Source organism: Pelodiscus sinensis, chromosome 10 (genome assembly GCF_049634645.1).
Source record: "Pelodiscus sinensis isolate JC-2024 chromosome 10, ASM4963464v1, whole genome shotgun sequence".
Lineage (NCBI taxonomy): Eukaryota > Metazoa > Chordata > Testudines > Trionychidae > Pelodiscus > Pelodiscus sinensis.
Window position 1 is genome coordinate 9,832,953 of NC_134720.1, and position 15,534 is coordinate 9,848,486.

The window sequence follows — 15,534 nt, forward strand, 5'->3', positions numbered from 1 at the left end:
CGGTGGCCATTTTTATTCTAATGAAGTGGGGCATAGTTAAATCCCCGCTTCATTGACTATGTCGGTATGTCTAATTTACATGCCTCAGTCGGCAGAGGCATGTAGTCTAGACATATCCTAAGTTACTATTTTAAAACAATTTATGTCAATGGGCATTTTTCAGTTGATTTCAAGTGGCCTTAGCTCAAGCCTTACGAGAACTGTTTTCAGGGCTGGCCCACTACATTTTGGTACCTGAGGCTGGGAACCCATGCCCTCTTGCTTGGGCTAAAATGTTGAAAGGTCTCAATTCTGCCTCCTTCCTGTTCTACTCAAGAGAGAATATATATGCACCAGCAGCAGCCACAATTTTCTACATGCTGGGTCCAAGTGCCCCCCACCCAGTCTGGTATCTGAGGCAGACACTTCAGTTTGCCACATGGTAAGGCCAGCCCTGACTGCTTTTGTGCCTTCAGTATGGAAATGGTCTAGTTTCCATTCCCATGGCTTTCTTAGAGCAGAAGAGGTGCCCCAGTGTTATATTGAACAGAGGTCTGTATATCCAATAAATCAATACACACCTAAGTTCTTGTAAGTGTATTTTTCCTTACCTTTAGTGACAACACACAGAGTGCAAAAGTGGGATTCAGAGGCTAAATACACTTAGGTTGCACATCCACACTACCAAACCCATTATCATATATATAGTAGCCCAATGTCTGTGACTCTGTAATACTGAAATGCTGGCTGTTCCCTCTGGGCAGCGCTGTTGCCTGAGTCACGTCCTTCACCTCCCGCTGTGGTGCTCAGCTGACTTCTGCACCACTCAGCCGGGCCACCACGGAAGAGCAAGCGGTGCAAACGGCCGTTTGGGCACTGCAGTGCCCATGCAGCAATCCCATGCTGCATGAGGAACTCAGGGCCCAAACGGGCCGCTTGCTCCCCTGTGGTGGCCCGGCTGAGTGGCACAGAAGTCAGCCGAGCGCCACGGCAGGAGGGGAAGGGAGTGGGATGGTGACGTACACGGCCAGGGGGCGGGGCCTGGCCAAGTACGTCACCGCCCTACCCACTTCATGCCCCCCTTCGCCTCCTGCTGTGGTGCTCGGCTGACTTCTGCACCACTCAGCTGGGCCGCCGTGGGGGAGCCCAAACAGCCGCTTGTGCCGCTTGCTCCCACGCAGCAGCCCGGCTGAGAGGCGCAGAAGTCATCCGAACGCCAAGGCAGCAGGCGAAGGGGGGCGGGGCAGTGAGGTACATGACTGGGGGCGGGGCCTGCATGAGTGTGCATCCCTGACAGAGACAGAGGAGAGCAGAGAGGGAGTGAGAGACAGAAGGGGAAGAGAAAGAGAGAGATGGAGAGAGAGGAAGAAGGCAGAGGAGAGCTGAGAGAGAGAGGGAAAGGCAGTAGGAGGAGGAGAGAGAGAGAGAGAGATGAAGCAAGAGACTGGAGGCTCAGGAGAGAAGACCGATGTGGAGGAGAGACCTGAAAATCTCGTCTTATGATGGGCTAATTGGCTAGTTTTGTAATAATTTCCCAGTGTAGAAATGCTCTAAATGTGCAGTGTATTTTGGAATTGGTCCAGCTGCAAAATTTGGATGTGTCTGCTTTTGAGGGCGTAAGTACAGGAATTAAAGTTAGTGAAAGGGGTAAAGTTAACATCAGGAATAGGACAGGGTTAAGGTGAGGGTTAGGTTTCAGTTAGGATAAGGGTTAGGATTAGGGTTAGGGTTACGAAATTAGTATTAGCAATAGGGTTAGGGTGAGGATTAGGGTTAGGATTGGGGTTGGGTTAGGATAGGGTCAGGGTTCAGGTTAGGGTTGGGTTTAGGGTTCGGGTAGGTTAGGGATAGAGTTGGAGTTAGTGTTAGGGTTACAGTTAGGGTTATGGTATGGGTTAGGATTAGGATTACGATTAGAGTTAAAGTTAGGGTTAGGGGTAGGATTAAGATTAGTGTTAGGGTTAGGTTTGGGATACGGGTAAGGTTAGGGTGAGGGTTAGGGTTACGGTTTGGGTTACAGTTAGGATTAAGGAACCTAACGTTTGGGATATTGTTTGGATTTGGGTGAGGGTTAGGTTTAGGTTTCGGTTTCGGTTAGGATAACGGTTAGGAGTAGGTGTAAATTTAGGGTCAGTGTTAGCAGGGTTCTAGGATCGCTGCGAAAACCACACACTAGCCATGCATTGCGCATGCATGAGAGCAACACTCCGCATGCGCAAACTGGTGAACGGGGCAACCGGCTAAAATCTACTCGCCACGGGTGTGTAGATAAGTGGATTTGTTGAGCCCTGAGTGTTAGGCTTAGGGCAAGGGTTACAGTTAGGGATATGGTCAGGGTTAGGGTTAGTGTTAATATTATGGTTAGGCTCATGGTTACATTAGGGTTCGGGTTACGGTGAGGGTTAGGTTTAGGGTTAGGGTTAGGGTAAGAAGATGGATAGAGTTATGGATAGGATTAGAATTAGGGTTTGGGTTAGGGTTTAGGGTTAGGGTTGGGATTTAGGGTTAGGGATAGGATTAGCGTTAGGGTTAGGGTTAGGGATCAGGTTGGGAATAGTATTGGCGTTAGGATTACGGTTAGGGTAAGGGCTAGAATTAGGGTTAGGATTAGGGTTAGGGTAAGAATACGGATAGGGTTAGGGTTTGGGTTTAGTGTAAGGGTTAGCATTAGCGTTACCATTGGGACTTGGGGTTAGGGTTGGGATTTATGGTTAGGGTTAGGTTTTACGCTAGGGTTAGGGTTTAGGGTTAGGGTTAGGGTTAACATTGGGATTAGTGTTACCGTTGGGACTTGGGGTTAGGGTTGGGACTTGGGACTTGGGGTTTGGGTTAGGGTTAGGGTTAGGGTTTGGGTTTGGGTTATTAGGGTTAGGGTTAGGGTTGGTGTTCGTGTTACGATTAGAGTTACGATTAGGGTTACAATTAGGGTAAGGGTTAGGGTTGGGGATAATATTAACATTAGCATCACTCTTAGGGTTAGAATTAGTGTTAGGGTTAGGGTAAGAATAAGGATAGGGTTAGGGTTAGGGATAGGTTTAGCATTAGGGTTAGGATTAGGGTTAGGATAAGAATATGGATAGAGTTAGGGTTAGGATTAGGGTTACGATTAGCGTTTGGGTTTGCGTTTGAGTTTAGGATAAGGGTTAGCGTTAGCGTTAGGGTTAGGGTTAGGGTTAAGGTAAGACTATGGATCGGGTTATGGATATGGTTAGGGTTACGATTAGCGTTTGGGTTTGGGTTTAGGGTAAGGGTTAGGGTTGGGATTTAGGGTTAGGGTTAGGGTTTAGCATTCAGGTTAGGTTTAGGGTTTGGGTTAGGGTTTGGGTTCGTATTTAGAGTTCGGGTTTAGCTTTAGGGTTAGGATTGGGACTTGGGTTAGGGTTAGGGTTTAGTGTATGGCTTAGGATTAGGGGTAGGGTTTGGGTTAGGGTTAAGTTTAGGGTTAGGATTAGCATAATGGTTGTGGGTAGGGTTACGGTTTGGTTTAGGATTAGGGTTAGAGTTAGGGGTGGGGTTAGGGTTATGATAGCATTAGTGTTAGGGTTCGGGTTCGGGATAACATTAGCGTTAGGGTTAGGATTAGGGTAAGGGTTAGAGTTAGGGTTAGCGTTACTGTTGGGACTTAGGGTTAGGGTTGGGATTTGGGGTTAGGGTTGGTACTTGGGTTAGGGTTAGGCTAGTTAGGAAGCCTAGTTCGAACTACCTAGTTCATGCCCCGTGTAGCCGCGCTGCACGGGGTGCGAACCAGCGGGGTTTTAAAAATGGCAGCTCCCCGCTTATGCAAATGAAGCCCGGGAAATTCAAATCCCAGGCTTCATTTGCAAGTGCGGTATGCCTATATTACCCTCCTAGTTCGAACTAGGAGGGTAGTGTAGACATACCCCCCCAGATTTAGTTCAAAAGCTTAACTTAACCATTGGGACTGGTTCAGAAGCAAAAGTCTGGAAGGTACAGGTAACCACAGAGGGCTTAGGATGCTTGTTACTCAGAATCCCCCATCTGTCCTTCTACCCCGTAAATGAAAGCGAAAGACCAGAGTTAATAAAAGCTGGGGGCAATGAAAATATTTTAAGCTCTATTAAAAAAATACTAAAGAAAGTAGGACACCCCTCAAAACCTACTGACTTTAGACCAAAAACCCCCTTTGGCACTGCTAGACATAGTATTTTAATCCATACTCTAGGGCTGTGTCTACACTGGGCCACTTATTCTGGAAAATCAGCCACTTTTCCAGAATAAGCTGCGAGCTGTCTACACTGGCCCTTGAATTTCCGGAAAAGCAACGATGCTCTACTGTACAAAATCAGCCACTATTCAGGAAAAACTATTCTGCTCCCGCTTGGGCATAAGTTCTTATTCCAGAACACTGTTCTGGAAAAGGGCCAGTGTAGACAGCCCAGTAGTCTTTTCCGGAAAAAAGCCCTGATCACGAAAATGAAGAAAATACTATTCCAGAAAAGCGTCTGTGGCCAATGTAGACGTGCTTTTCCAGAAAAAGGGCTTTTCCGGAAAAGCAGCCTGCCAATGTAGACGCTTCTTTTCCAGAAAAACTGAAAATGGAATAGTATTCCGTTTTAAGCAGTTCCGGAAATTCATGCCAGTGTAGACACAGCCTAGGTGAATTGCTGGAGAATAGAAAACATAAAAAAGATACCTACCAACCAGAGAAGGTAATTGGAACGTTTTGGCATGCTTTAAAATGAACCTTGCATAGACTGGGAAGCGCTGAGGCAGCGCTGCGGACTGCAGCCGTAGCGTCGGCCTCAGACCCACAAAACCCTACTGAGGTGTTATTGCGTACAGTGGGTGTAATGCTAGCCCCAAGTTCGTTAGAGAACCCAGAACACCGAGACTATCAGAGTGACCTAGCACTCCAAGGAAAACATTTTCCCGTGCCATATCAGTGGGAGGCTGTAATGGAGGCAGATCGTGCAGTACCTTCGGCACCCCCAGCGGACCCTCCAATTTTAGAAGGCTTACCCATTTCTGTTGTTAAGACAACTTTTGATGCTGTGACTGGGCGGACTAATCAACAGACAGTGTTCCAATCATGTAATAAGACAGAGTTAAAGGAGCTACTTGCTGATATTGAGAGAAAGCCTAATGAACCCCTCGTGGCATGGTTAGGGAGATTAACGTTGGAAAACGGGTCAGAATGGCTTGACAAGGATAAATGTATGTTCTTGTCTAGGTCACCTAACTGGGCAAAGGGTACCAGTAACTCATCCATAGTGTCTACCAATACGGTATACCCACTATCTGTACCTGGCTTCTGCCGTCTTCTCCTAGGGGGAAGCCTTACAGCCTTAAGTCTACCCCCAGGTAGTATAAAAACGAAACAGCAATTGATGCACGCTTGTGTGGGTCTTAGCATTTTAACCTGGGATCCTGCTAGGCATCCCTTAGGTCTCACTCAGGCTCAAACATGGCAACCCAATCCAGTCCGGTTTCTTGCAAACGCTAGCCGAGTTCCAATAGGAGCAATGGCTATTAACTCAGCTGTTGAGGCTACAGGGAATAGATATCCAGGGCTGAGTATGTGGCTTAGTACCACAGAAGGCCACCCCGTTACTGCCCTTAATCAAGTAATAGACAATGTAAATTTAAAAGAGAAAGCACATAAAAGTTTCCCGGTAGAAAATCTCAGAAAACCAAAAAGAAACTCGCCTTGAGACCGGACAAAATATGAAAGAGCATTGTTTGGGTTTTTGCTAGGACAGGGATTACCAAGAGAAAAAATCCGTAACTGTAATAGGAAACAGCAGGAAACCATAGCACAGATCCTCGGGTGGAAACAATGGAAAAAAGATGAAAATGACAGTCCTCAGCCAAAAAATGAGTAAAGGCCGAATGCCATCTGGCCGACACTGATATAGATACCCGACCATATAAATCCTTACTTGTAAAGGACGCAAAGAGACCCATATGCTTTTTATTAGATACGGGGGCACAAATCTCTATTATTACAAAAGACATCCCCCACACTAAATTAATGTCAAAAGTTTGGGTCCAAGGCTTACACCAAGCACGGAAATCTGAATTGGTGTTAATTACCATTCACCACCACAGAAATAATTACAAAATAAAAGCCCTGAAAAAAAAACAAGAAAACACTTGCTAAGAATGCCCGATTTGAGACAACTAAACCTTAAAGGCACAATATTATCAGCACTACCAATCCAAACCACTAGAAAAACCTGTGTCATTTGAACAAGTCATTTAGCAGGAAAATCGAAATCAGGTACAGACAGATAAAGAGGAAAAAAGCATGTAAAAATGGGAAAGAGGTTTGGAGCCCGGTGTGGGCATAGAAAAAGAAATAATGGAAAGCAGTAGTACAGGCATTAAAAGGTTAAACCAGGGTTCCCCAATTTTTTTTTACCACGGAACCCTTTTAAACTCAGAAAAAATTCAAGGAACCCCCTAGCCAGGGATTAAGTTTATCGAGCAAAAAAAAAACAAAAAACAAAACACCCAAACACACACAAACTGGGCAGAGCGAGCTGCCAGTACACCACAATTGGTAGTAATAAGATGCTAACTACGGTCATGAGATCACCATTCCTTTAAATTCAACATATTGAATATAACACCATTCATTTATATTCAACAAAAATCATATTAAATATGTACAAAAAATAAAGCTATCAAATAATATTAATTATATTCATAGTTTTTAATGTGAAGAGTGGTTTTTCTTCTTTTCTTGGCAAATTCTTTTAATATTTGGTTTAATACTAGAAAGTTGGATTCGCATATCTGGTGCAGCATTCAGTCGATTTCTGTATTTCGTTTTCATTGCTGCATAGTTCGAGAACCCAGTTTCGCACAAGTATGTGCTGGCAAAGGGTAACAGATAAAGGGTAATAAACAGAACTGCGCATCTTGATAAAGATGAATATTCTTGACTTTGACATAAGTCACTCCAAAATGTAATCAGAGAAACTTCTTTAAATTTTTGTATTAATTGGCCATCTGAATCGATTTCAATTAGGTTTTCATAATCTTGTGTAGAAAAACTGACTGGCTTTTCTGTTAAACTGAATGGATTTCAAATCCAGTTATTGTTGTCATTGATGTTTGGAAAATACTTAATGATGTTAGTGTATAAATTGCGGAGATGATCTGCAATGTCGCTGTGAATATCTTCAGCAAGTTTGTATCCATTTTCTTCAAGGAAATCATTCAGAGTTGGTAAACAATCCAAATCATTTTGTCCTACAGACGAGAACCAAAACTGTAGCTTCCGTGACAATGACAAAATTTTGTCTTTCACATTAAAAATATTTACATTCTTTCCTTGCAGAGACAGATTTACTTCAATTAGTTTTGTAAAGATGTCTGCAAGATACGCAACTCTCAATAACCACAAAAAGTCTGTTAAACGATCAGACAGTTGGAATTTGTGATCCATCAGATATGTGGAGAGCTCATGACGCAACTCAAATAATCTAACCAGCACTTTTCCTCGTGATAGCCACCTGACTTCTGTATGTAGAAGCAGGGCTGTGTGCTGACTACCCATATCTTCACACATAATTTTGAACAGTCTTGATTGTAATGGTCAAGGTTTTATATAATTAATAATCTGTACTACTTCGTCCAACACATTTTTAAGAGATGGAGAAATATTCTTAACTACCAGAGCGTGTCTGTGGAGAATGCAGTGACTGCTGGTGCAGTTTGGTGCTACATTTTTTATTTGTGTTACAGCGCCAGCCGCTTTTCCTGCCATTACTTTGGCACCATCACTGAACACATCAACACATTTTTCCCAGCTTATTTGATGTGTTTTCATAAAGTTATTGATACAATTGAATATATTCTCACCAGTTGTATTGGTTTGCAAAAATTCACATAAAAGTAAGTCTTCTTCAATAGAACTATTAAAATCATAAAGGACAAATACAAGCAGAACTGCAAGACCTGCAATGTCAGTGGACTCGTCTAATTGTAATGCATATGCATCACATAAATGCAGTCAAAAAATAAGCTCCTTCTCGATGTCAGCAGCAAGATCGTGAATACGACGTGTGACAATATTGTTTGATAGTAGCACAGCCTCAACTTTTTTAGTAGACTCTTGATCTAACATACATATCACAATATCTTTTGCACATGGTTTTATGAGTGATTCCCCAATAGTGTGTGCTTCTCCAGCAAGTGATATACGATAGCTTTCTTTGTAAGACGCCTCTGTTGCATTTTCATTATCAGATTTGGCAATTTTTGACATGAAGAGTTTACTTTTTTCAAGCGATTCAAGCTTCTGCTTAAAAAAACTAATGTCTTTATCTTTGTATTCTGGATGATTTGTTTCAAAATGTCTTTGCAATTTAGCAGGTACTAAACAACTATTAGATAATATTTTGTTGCACACTACACACTGGGCACCTGGAGCATCTTCATTTCCATTGCTCGTGAATCCAAATGACAAATAGTCCTCACAATACCTGTGTTTCTTATAAGTCAGCTGAAATTTTTCATAATTAACTTGAACTGCCTCAGTATTTTCCTTGCAGGTTTCAGTAAAAATATTGGAGTTTGAAGTACTCACTTTTCTCTTTAAAGTTCCTTCTTTTAACCAATGATCCATGGGGAATTTTGGTATTAGATTGAATTCTTAAACTTAGTCACACACAGGAGCCACATGTCCTCACAGCGTGTATGGGGATTTGTTCCGATCCTCACAGTGAGTAGGAGTTCCGGTGTTCCACTCACTGATAGTACTCCCCCCTGCCCCACACACACACACATGCTGCCTTTACCAAGGGACCTAGCAGCAGCAACAGCTGCTTGTCCTGCTTCTGCCCATCAACCCAAGATTCTTCTCCTGTGTCCTCCACTACCGCTCTGCTTTTTCCAAGGGATGTAGTAAGTGCTGTAGTAAGAGCGGCAGCGGGGGACACGGGAGAGGTATCTTGGGTTGATCGGGCAGAAGCAGGACAAGCAGCTGTTGCTGCTGCTAGGTCCGGTGGTAAAAGCAGAGGGCAGCAGGGACGGGAGGTGTCTGAAAGGGCAGTGGGGAATAAGAGAAGGAGCCAGCGTCTTTGCTTTATGAGCGGGGGGGGGGGGGGGGGGGAGGAGGAGAGTTTTCAGGTTCTCCCGGAACCCTTATGTTCACTTTGCAGAACCCTGGGGTTCCGCGGAGCACCATATGGGAAACACCGGGTTAAACTAATGAGAAAGTGAGAAGTTAACTCTGTGGAGTGTAGAACAAATTAAGCACTTGCTATAATGTGCTAGAAGGAAACCTGCTTTAAAATAAAGACTCCTTGTGTCTTTGCGGTCTTTTTCCTAAGCAATGTGTAAAAAAAAAAAAAAAAAATCTAATTTAAATAGTTGGCTATGAACACTTTTGTTAAATTTGCTAAATAGGAAATAAGGAATTCTACTGAAACCTAATTGGTTAAATGCATAAAAGGAGAATAAAATCTATGCATTGTAAATTTGTAAATCTGTTTTTTAAATTTCAAACACATTAATTTGGTTTTGTTTTAAATAATGGCCTTTCTACTTTATACCAGATTCAAATATCTAGTGCAGGACTTTTAGCATTTAACCCTTAAAGTACCTCAATGTTTTATAAGATTCAAAATCTTGTTACAAGCCAAATTGTAGCGAATATTTGAATGGATTCTAGAGTTCTTATTTTTAGGTAACAAATCAGACTCAGACCCAATGTGTTTTTGCTGTGTGCTTTAAAAGCAGAACTTAAAAGTGGAAAGAATCAAATTTCATTGTGTCCCTTTTCAAGGCTGAGTCTCTGAATTGTTGGTAACTTTGGATCTGAAAGCAAGCCAAAAAGTTGTGTGTAAATTCAGGCCTCGCTGTTATAGAAGGAGTCTGCTATTCAAAGATTTCAAAAGGAGGTAACTCTCTAAAGTAAATCGCTATCCAAATAAAAGGCATGGTATATAACCAGATATTTATAAGCACCTACTTGTAAGAGATTTAATGTCAATGTTACTGTTTAATGTAGGAATAAATGTAGTGTTAATAAGTAACCCTACAATATATATATGATTCTCTTCCATTAAAAGGAAAACTTTTTGGGTTTACTGAAATGGTAATTGGCAAATATTTAGTAATAAGTAAAGGAAAATCACTATAACAATAAAGTTTCTAAGTTGCCACCTGTGAATAGTTTGAAGCTTCACACATTAAAACCTAGTCTGCAGTACAAGAGGGAAACTGAGGCATACCACCTTTAACTTAATAATTAAACAATGAAGTAATCCACTCAAACCCTCTAACGCTAGTGTGCAAAATAAAAGCATACCATTGGGTAACAGCAGACAGTTCAAAAAATTAGCAAAAAACATCTATAAAAGAAAAGTATTCTCAAGTATAATGTACCACCCCGATGGGGGTAGAAATGTTTTTTTGTCTTGCAGATCATCAGAAAGCGCTGGTGCCAGCTGAAAATCAACTAAAGAAAAGAAAAATCATGGTTCTACTGTCATGTCATAAGTTTGTATTTTGTCTTGTGTGTCTTAATTGTAATACATATTGCAAACGTCACTGTGTGTAGAATATTAGTGTTTTAATTAAAGGATATTTTAAGTAAAGCAAAAGCATAAATTAAAATAAAACAAAATTAATAATTGGGCCCAATCAATTAGCAAGCAATTACCAATCAATTGGCAATCAATTGGCAATCAATTAGCAACCTTAACATATAGTCAAAGAATGATAGTAATTGTTAAGCTAGGAGAATGTTAACAATATCTCCATAGGTACACAAAAAGACACTGAAGGAAGCAAGGAATGCGTCACATGAACTGAAGGACTGGGAGTGGGGTACCAGCCCCTTCCCCACCAAAATAGCTTTGCAAACGTGATTAACCGCGACTGAGTCGCAATCTTTTTCTCTTCTAGATTACAGAAGAACATTCTTTTCTCCAAAATTGGCTATGCACGTATGCAGTCCAAGGAAACATTACTCGTTAAAGACATGGTTTGGAAAAACTGCACTTGCTGTTGCCACCTTTAATCTTGTTGGAAGTGTAGTGTTTTGTAAACAGTTAAAATTACAAGGCCAAGTGATTGAACATCTCGTCAACAGCACAGCAAAAGGACTCTTATTGTTATTAGACAAGTTTAAAGAAATCCAAGTATATGTTATGCAAAATCGCCTAGCTCTCGATTATCTTCTAGCAAAAGAGAGTTGGTTCTGTAAGTAGCTTGACAATCAGCCCCAAGCAAAAGAACTGATTCATAGGAAATGTTGTATGATAATTACCTCTGTGCACCAAAATATTACTGATGTAATCTCTGATATCGATCAGGTTGTTCGGGAGGTGAGAGAAGGGCGATCATTCTTTGGTCTCACCTGGCTCATAAATTGGTTTGGCCTGGGTCAGTACAATGATATTATACTCCCCTATTTAGCGTTTTCTCCTGTTTGGTACTCCTGTGTATCTAATGTGCATGCCTTAAGGCCTGTATCCAACGTACGGTTCATAGTGTCATGATAGCAAAAACAAAACCCCTTATCATCAAGTATGAGGAAGATAATATGTAGGACCAAGCAGTTTGGTTCGCTCTCGGCCCTGGCCACGGGGACATGTGGAAGCAGGCTCTTTGCTGGCCAGGCCTCTTGCGCGTATTGCCATCCAAGCAAAAGGTCAACTTCCCCTTGATGAAAAACCTTACACTATGTAACTTAAAGATCAGCGACGAACAGGAACCAAAACCAGACCCAAAAGTTCATGTAAAGTTCGTGCTGGTTGTGCTGACTTTGCCATGCCCAATAAGGCAGAAAAGGAAAAACAGGAAACCATCTCACCCCCTTACTCCTGTCACTTAACAGACAGGGTCTGCTACCTATCACAAAAAGCGCACAAAAGCTTTCTCTATAAAACAGCTACCCCTCCTATATCAAATTGAGGAATCCCGAATAAACATTGGATGGCGGAATATGAGCCAGGTCCGAGGACTGATCACCCGAGGGCCACCTCCCACTCACTGAACCAAACGAGTTCCTGTAGAGCGTAACGTATATCAAATATAATGAATACCAAATATGTTGTTGTTGTTGTAGTTTGTGTGTCTGTTAAATGTAAGTATTGTTATCTAAAATTGTTTAGAGGTATTGTTAAGTAGTAGTGTTAAAAGTTTTAGATAAATGATTAGTCTTATAAGTAAGACTGATGTAAATGTAACTGTTAATAATCCCTAGTCCCTTGTTAACAACTATTGGGATTTAGAGAAACCTCAAGGAATTTTCTTTACTGTATTGCATTTTGCTTATTGGTCATTCTAATAATTATTTGGTGCCTACGTATGTAAGAAATTGATAAAATCATAATTTATACGTAGAAGCCCTTTAATAAAAGTTTAAAAGATATTTAGTAATAGTTTGCCTGTTTCTGCGCCTCCCTGGGCTAGCCACATTTCCGAACCTTTTACTTTAAACCACAGACTACATTGGTCCACTTCCTGTTGGTAAGCAGGGGTGGAAGTATGTTTTAACTGGAGTAGAAATTTTTTCAGGGATTGGGTTTGCTTACCCGACTCGGGTGGCAACAGGATTATCTACAGTCATGGGACTAAGCCACTTAATAGCCCTTGTCCCAACACCCCAAGAAATCCAGTCTGATAATGGCTCACATTTTAAAAACAAGCTGGTAAATGAGTGGGCCCTCCTCAACGGGGTCCAGTGGACTTTCCACCTTCCGTATCAACCCCAGTCTAATGGCTTCCCTCCTCGTCTCAACTGTTGCTGCCACACCAGAACATCTGCTCAAAGGTGCTATTCAAGCCATCGCCTCTGCTGCTGGGGCCACGAACTGTTGGATGTGTACCTTGCTCAATTCATCCACTGGACTGGTAATCGAGTTCGTCCCTCTCAGTCCAAATGACTGGTGGAATAAGAGTGATGTTTTCCGATGGGGGCCGGTATGGTTTGACGACAGCAACCATCACACTCCTAAAAATGACTCTCGGGGGGAACCAAGGGGATGGCAAGGAAAGTGGCAACAGACAGTATGGGGTAAACCAATAGAGTATATAACTGGAACCTCTGCAGACATGTACCCCATTTGTTTTGAAAATAAGGAAGGCAGCGGACCTCAGCTAGGTAGTTTTGAGGACCACCAATGCACCCACATTGCAACTTTTAATAAAAGGGGCCTGGGATATGTACTCACATCAGGATAGCCACGCCCACCGAGAAACCCTAAACTGCTGGCGGAACATTCTCAATGTCTCCCTTGGTCACAGACTCTTGTATGGCATTAGCAATGCCGTCATTATCCCCCTAAACTTTAGTCAATACCCAGAGAGTAGGACCTGGCATAATAATTCCCTCTTCGTAGTCCCTAGCACTGGACATATTTATAACCCTACACTGGTAAAAGGCAATAGCCTGCTGCCTGGCCAGTGTGCTAAGACAAATCTTTTTTGACCAGACCAGATCCTACAGGACCTATTAATTGCCCTCCAGTGCTCCATCTCTAATAGTAGCTACTGTGCTGCGTACCATGCCCCCAAAGAAAGGCCCCTGGAGAAGGGATGATATAAGGGACCATATTCCCCTATCCTTAACAGGGAACCTGGGCTATTTTTCATTTGTGGAGGAAAGGCTTATAAATACCTGCCAGTAGGCTGAACAGGACGGTGCTCCCTGGGACACGCTGTGGGATTAACAGTGCACCCACACATCACGGCTCCAGGTATTACCAACCTTGGAAGCTTCCTACACTGATCCAGAAGGAAATATACCCTAAACCCTCTCATAGAACGCCCCACGGGTTTTCACACATTTGCTCATGTATTTTGGCCTTGGCTTGGAGTAACTGAGCTTGAATAAGCCTTAGTAAATGTATCAGGACAGCTGGAAATAGCCCTCGACCACACTGAAGATGCTCTAGGCATACTCAACGAACAGATTCAGTCTGTAGCCTGCTTTGCCCTACAAAATAGGATTGCATTAGATGCAATTTTGGCTCAACAAGGAGGAGTTTGTGCTGTAATTAATCAGTCTTGCTGTTTTTATGTAAACCATTCAGGGCAGATAGAACAGGACGTGTCTGCCATAAAAGATGCAGTTAAAGTGCTACATACTGTAACTAAAGATGGAGAACTCTCGTGGCTAAGTTGGTTAGCCCAACAGCTGGGACTCTCCTTAACTCCTCTCCTACATTCCATCATAACCAGTGTTCTGATTATTTTTATTGTAGTAATCGCCTTTTGCATAATATTGTGTATTATAAAACGCTTGGTTAACGCAGCCATTTCCTCTGCACACATTCGATATACAGCGCTGGGGAAAGATCCCAGCCAATTCCTCAATCCCAAGCCCTCTAATCAGGCCATTGGGTACTTTTAGATTCCTCCAAGGTGGGCAAGAGGTGCTGGCGCACCACCATCTTGCATTCCTGGGACTGGTGTGTTGTATCAGGGGGTGAAATGTAGCCAGACAGCCCCCCCCGTCACATCAATCTCGCTTGCCCCTCTGAGGTGCCTATATACAGGGCAGAGAAGGAGCAATAAAAATCAGCATGGTCTTTGAAGACCAGGATATGCTGGCTCATCTGACCCTGGGTAAGCTGAAAACATAGATATGAGAAAGAACGATTAAGGCAATAAGCTGACCTCGAGGCTTCGAGAACTGCCCTGGCTGGGACCTATTTTGATATGATCACACACAGTCGTCCCTAGGAGAGGAATCGCCCACTGAGAAAAGAATGCCCAGTACTCCCAATTTAGTTATCTCTTACAAGTGTAAATTAAGTTCACAACTCCCTTGTAAGAACTGGCGTCGCAAAAGACAGACCAGCACCATTTGGCATCACAGATAAGAAAGAGAAATATGTGACCCCTGGGTATAAAGATGGGTTCAGCAGCACACTCTGAGCATCAATCTACCTTCTATCTGCTGGTCGGGTTAGGTGGTTGACCTCCCGAGGTCCACAGGGACGCCCACCTTGTATTTTCGTCTTTCCGGGGAATTGAGGGACCAATCCTGGCCTGACACGCTGGGACCGAGCGACGCAGAAGGGGGTAAAAATTGTACCCGTATGTGTCCTTTTGTTTTAGTGCATGCATAGAATAGAGTTCTTTAAAGATTAAAAATCAGCTGCTTTTCCGGAAAAACTTGCCAGCTGTCTACACTGGCCGCTTGAATTTCCGCAAAAGCACTGACGATCTCATGTGAGATTGTCAATGTTCTTGCAGAAATACTATGCTGCTCCTGTTCAGGCAAAAGTCCTTTTGCGCAAAAGTTTTGCACAAAAGGGCCTGTGTAGACAGCTCAACTTTGTTTTCCACAAAAAAGCCCTGATCGCGAAAATGGTGATCGGGGCTTTTTTGCGGAAAAGCGCGTCTAGATTGGCACGGACGCTTTTCTGCAAAAAGTGCTTTTGCGGAACAGCGTCCGTGCCAATCTAGATGCTCTGTTCCAAAAATGCTTTTAACGGAAAACTTTTTCGTTAAAAACATTTCCGGAAAATCATACCAGTCTAGACGTAGCCTTAGGGTTTAGCGTTTAGGGTTTGTTTTGGGACTTGGGGTAGGGTTCCAGTTATAATTAGGGTTTAGTGTACGGGT

The 15,534-nt window shown here is 42.8% G+C and overlaps 1 pseudogene; it reads left to right on the forward strand.

Annotated features, from left to right (window-relative positions):
- Positions 1-12,615: 12,615 nt before the first annotated feature.
- On the forward strand, positions 12,616-14,314 carry LOC142830831 (endogenous retroviral envelope protein HEMO-like; annotated as a pseudogene).
- Positions 14,315-15,534: the final 1,220 nt, after the last annotated feature.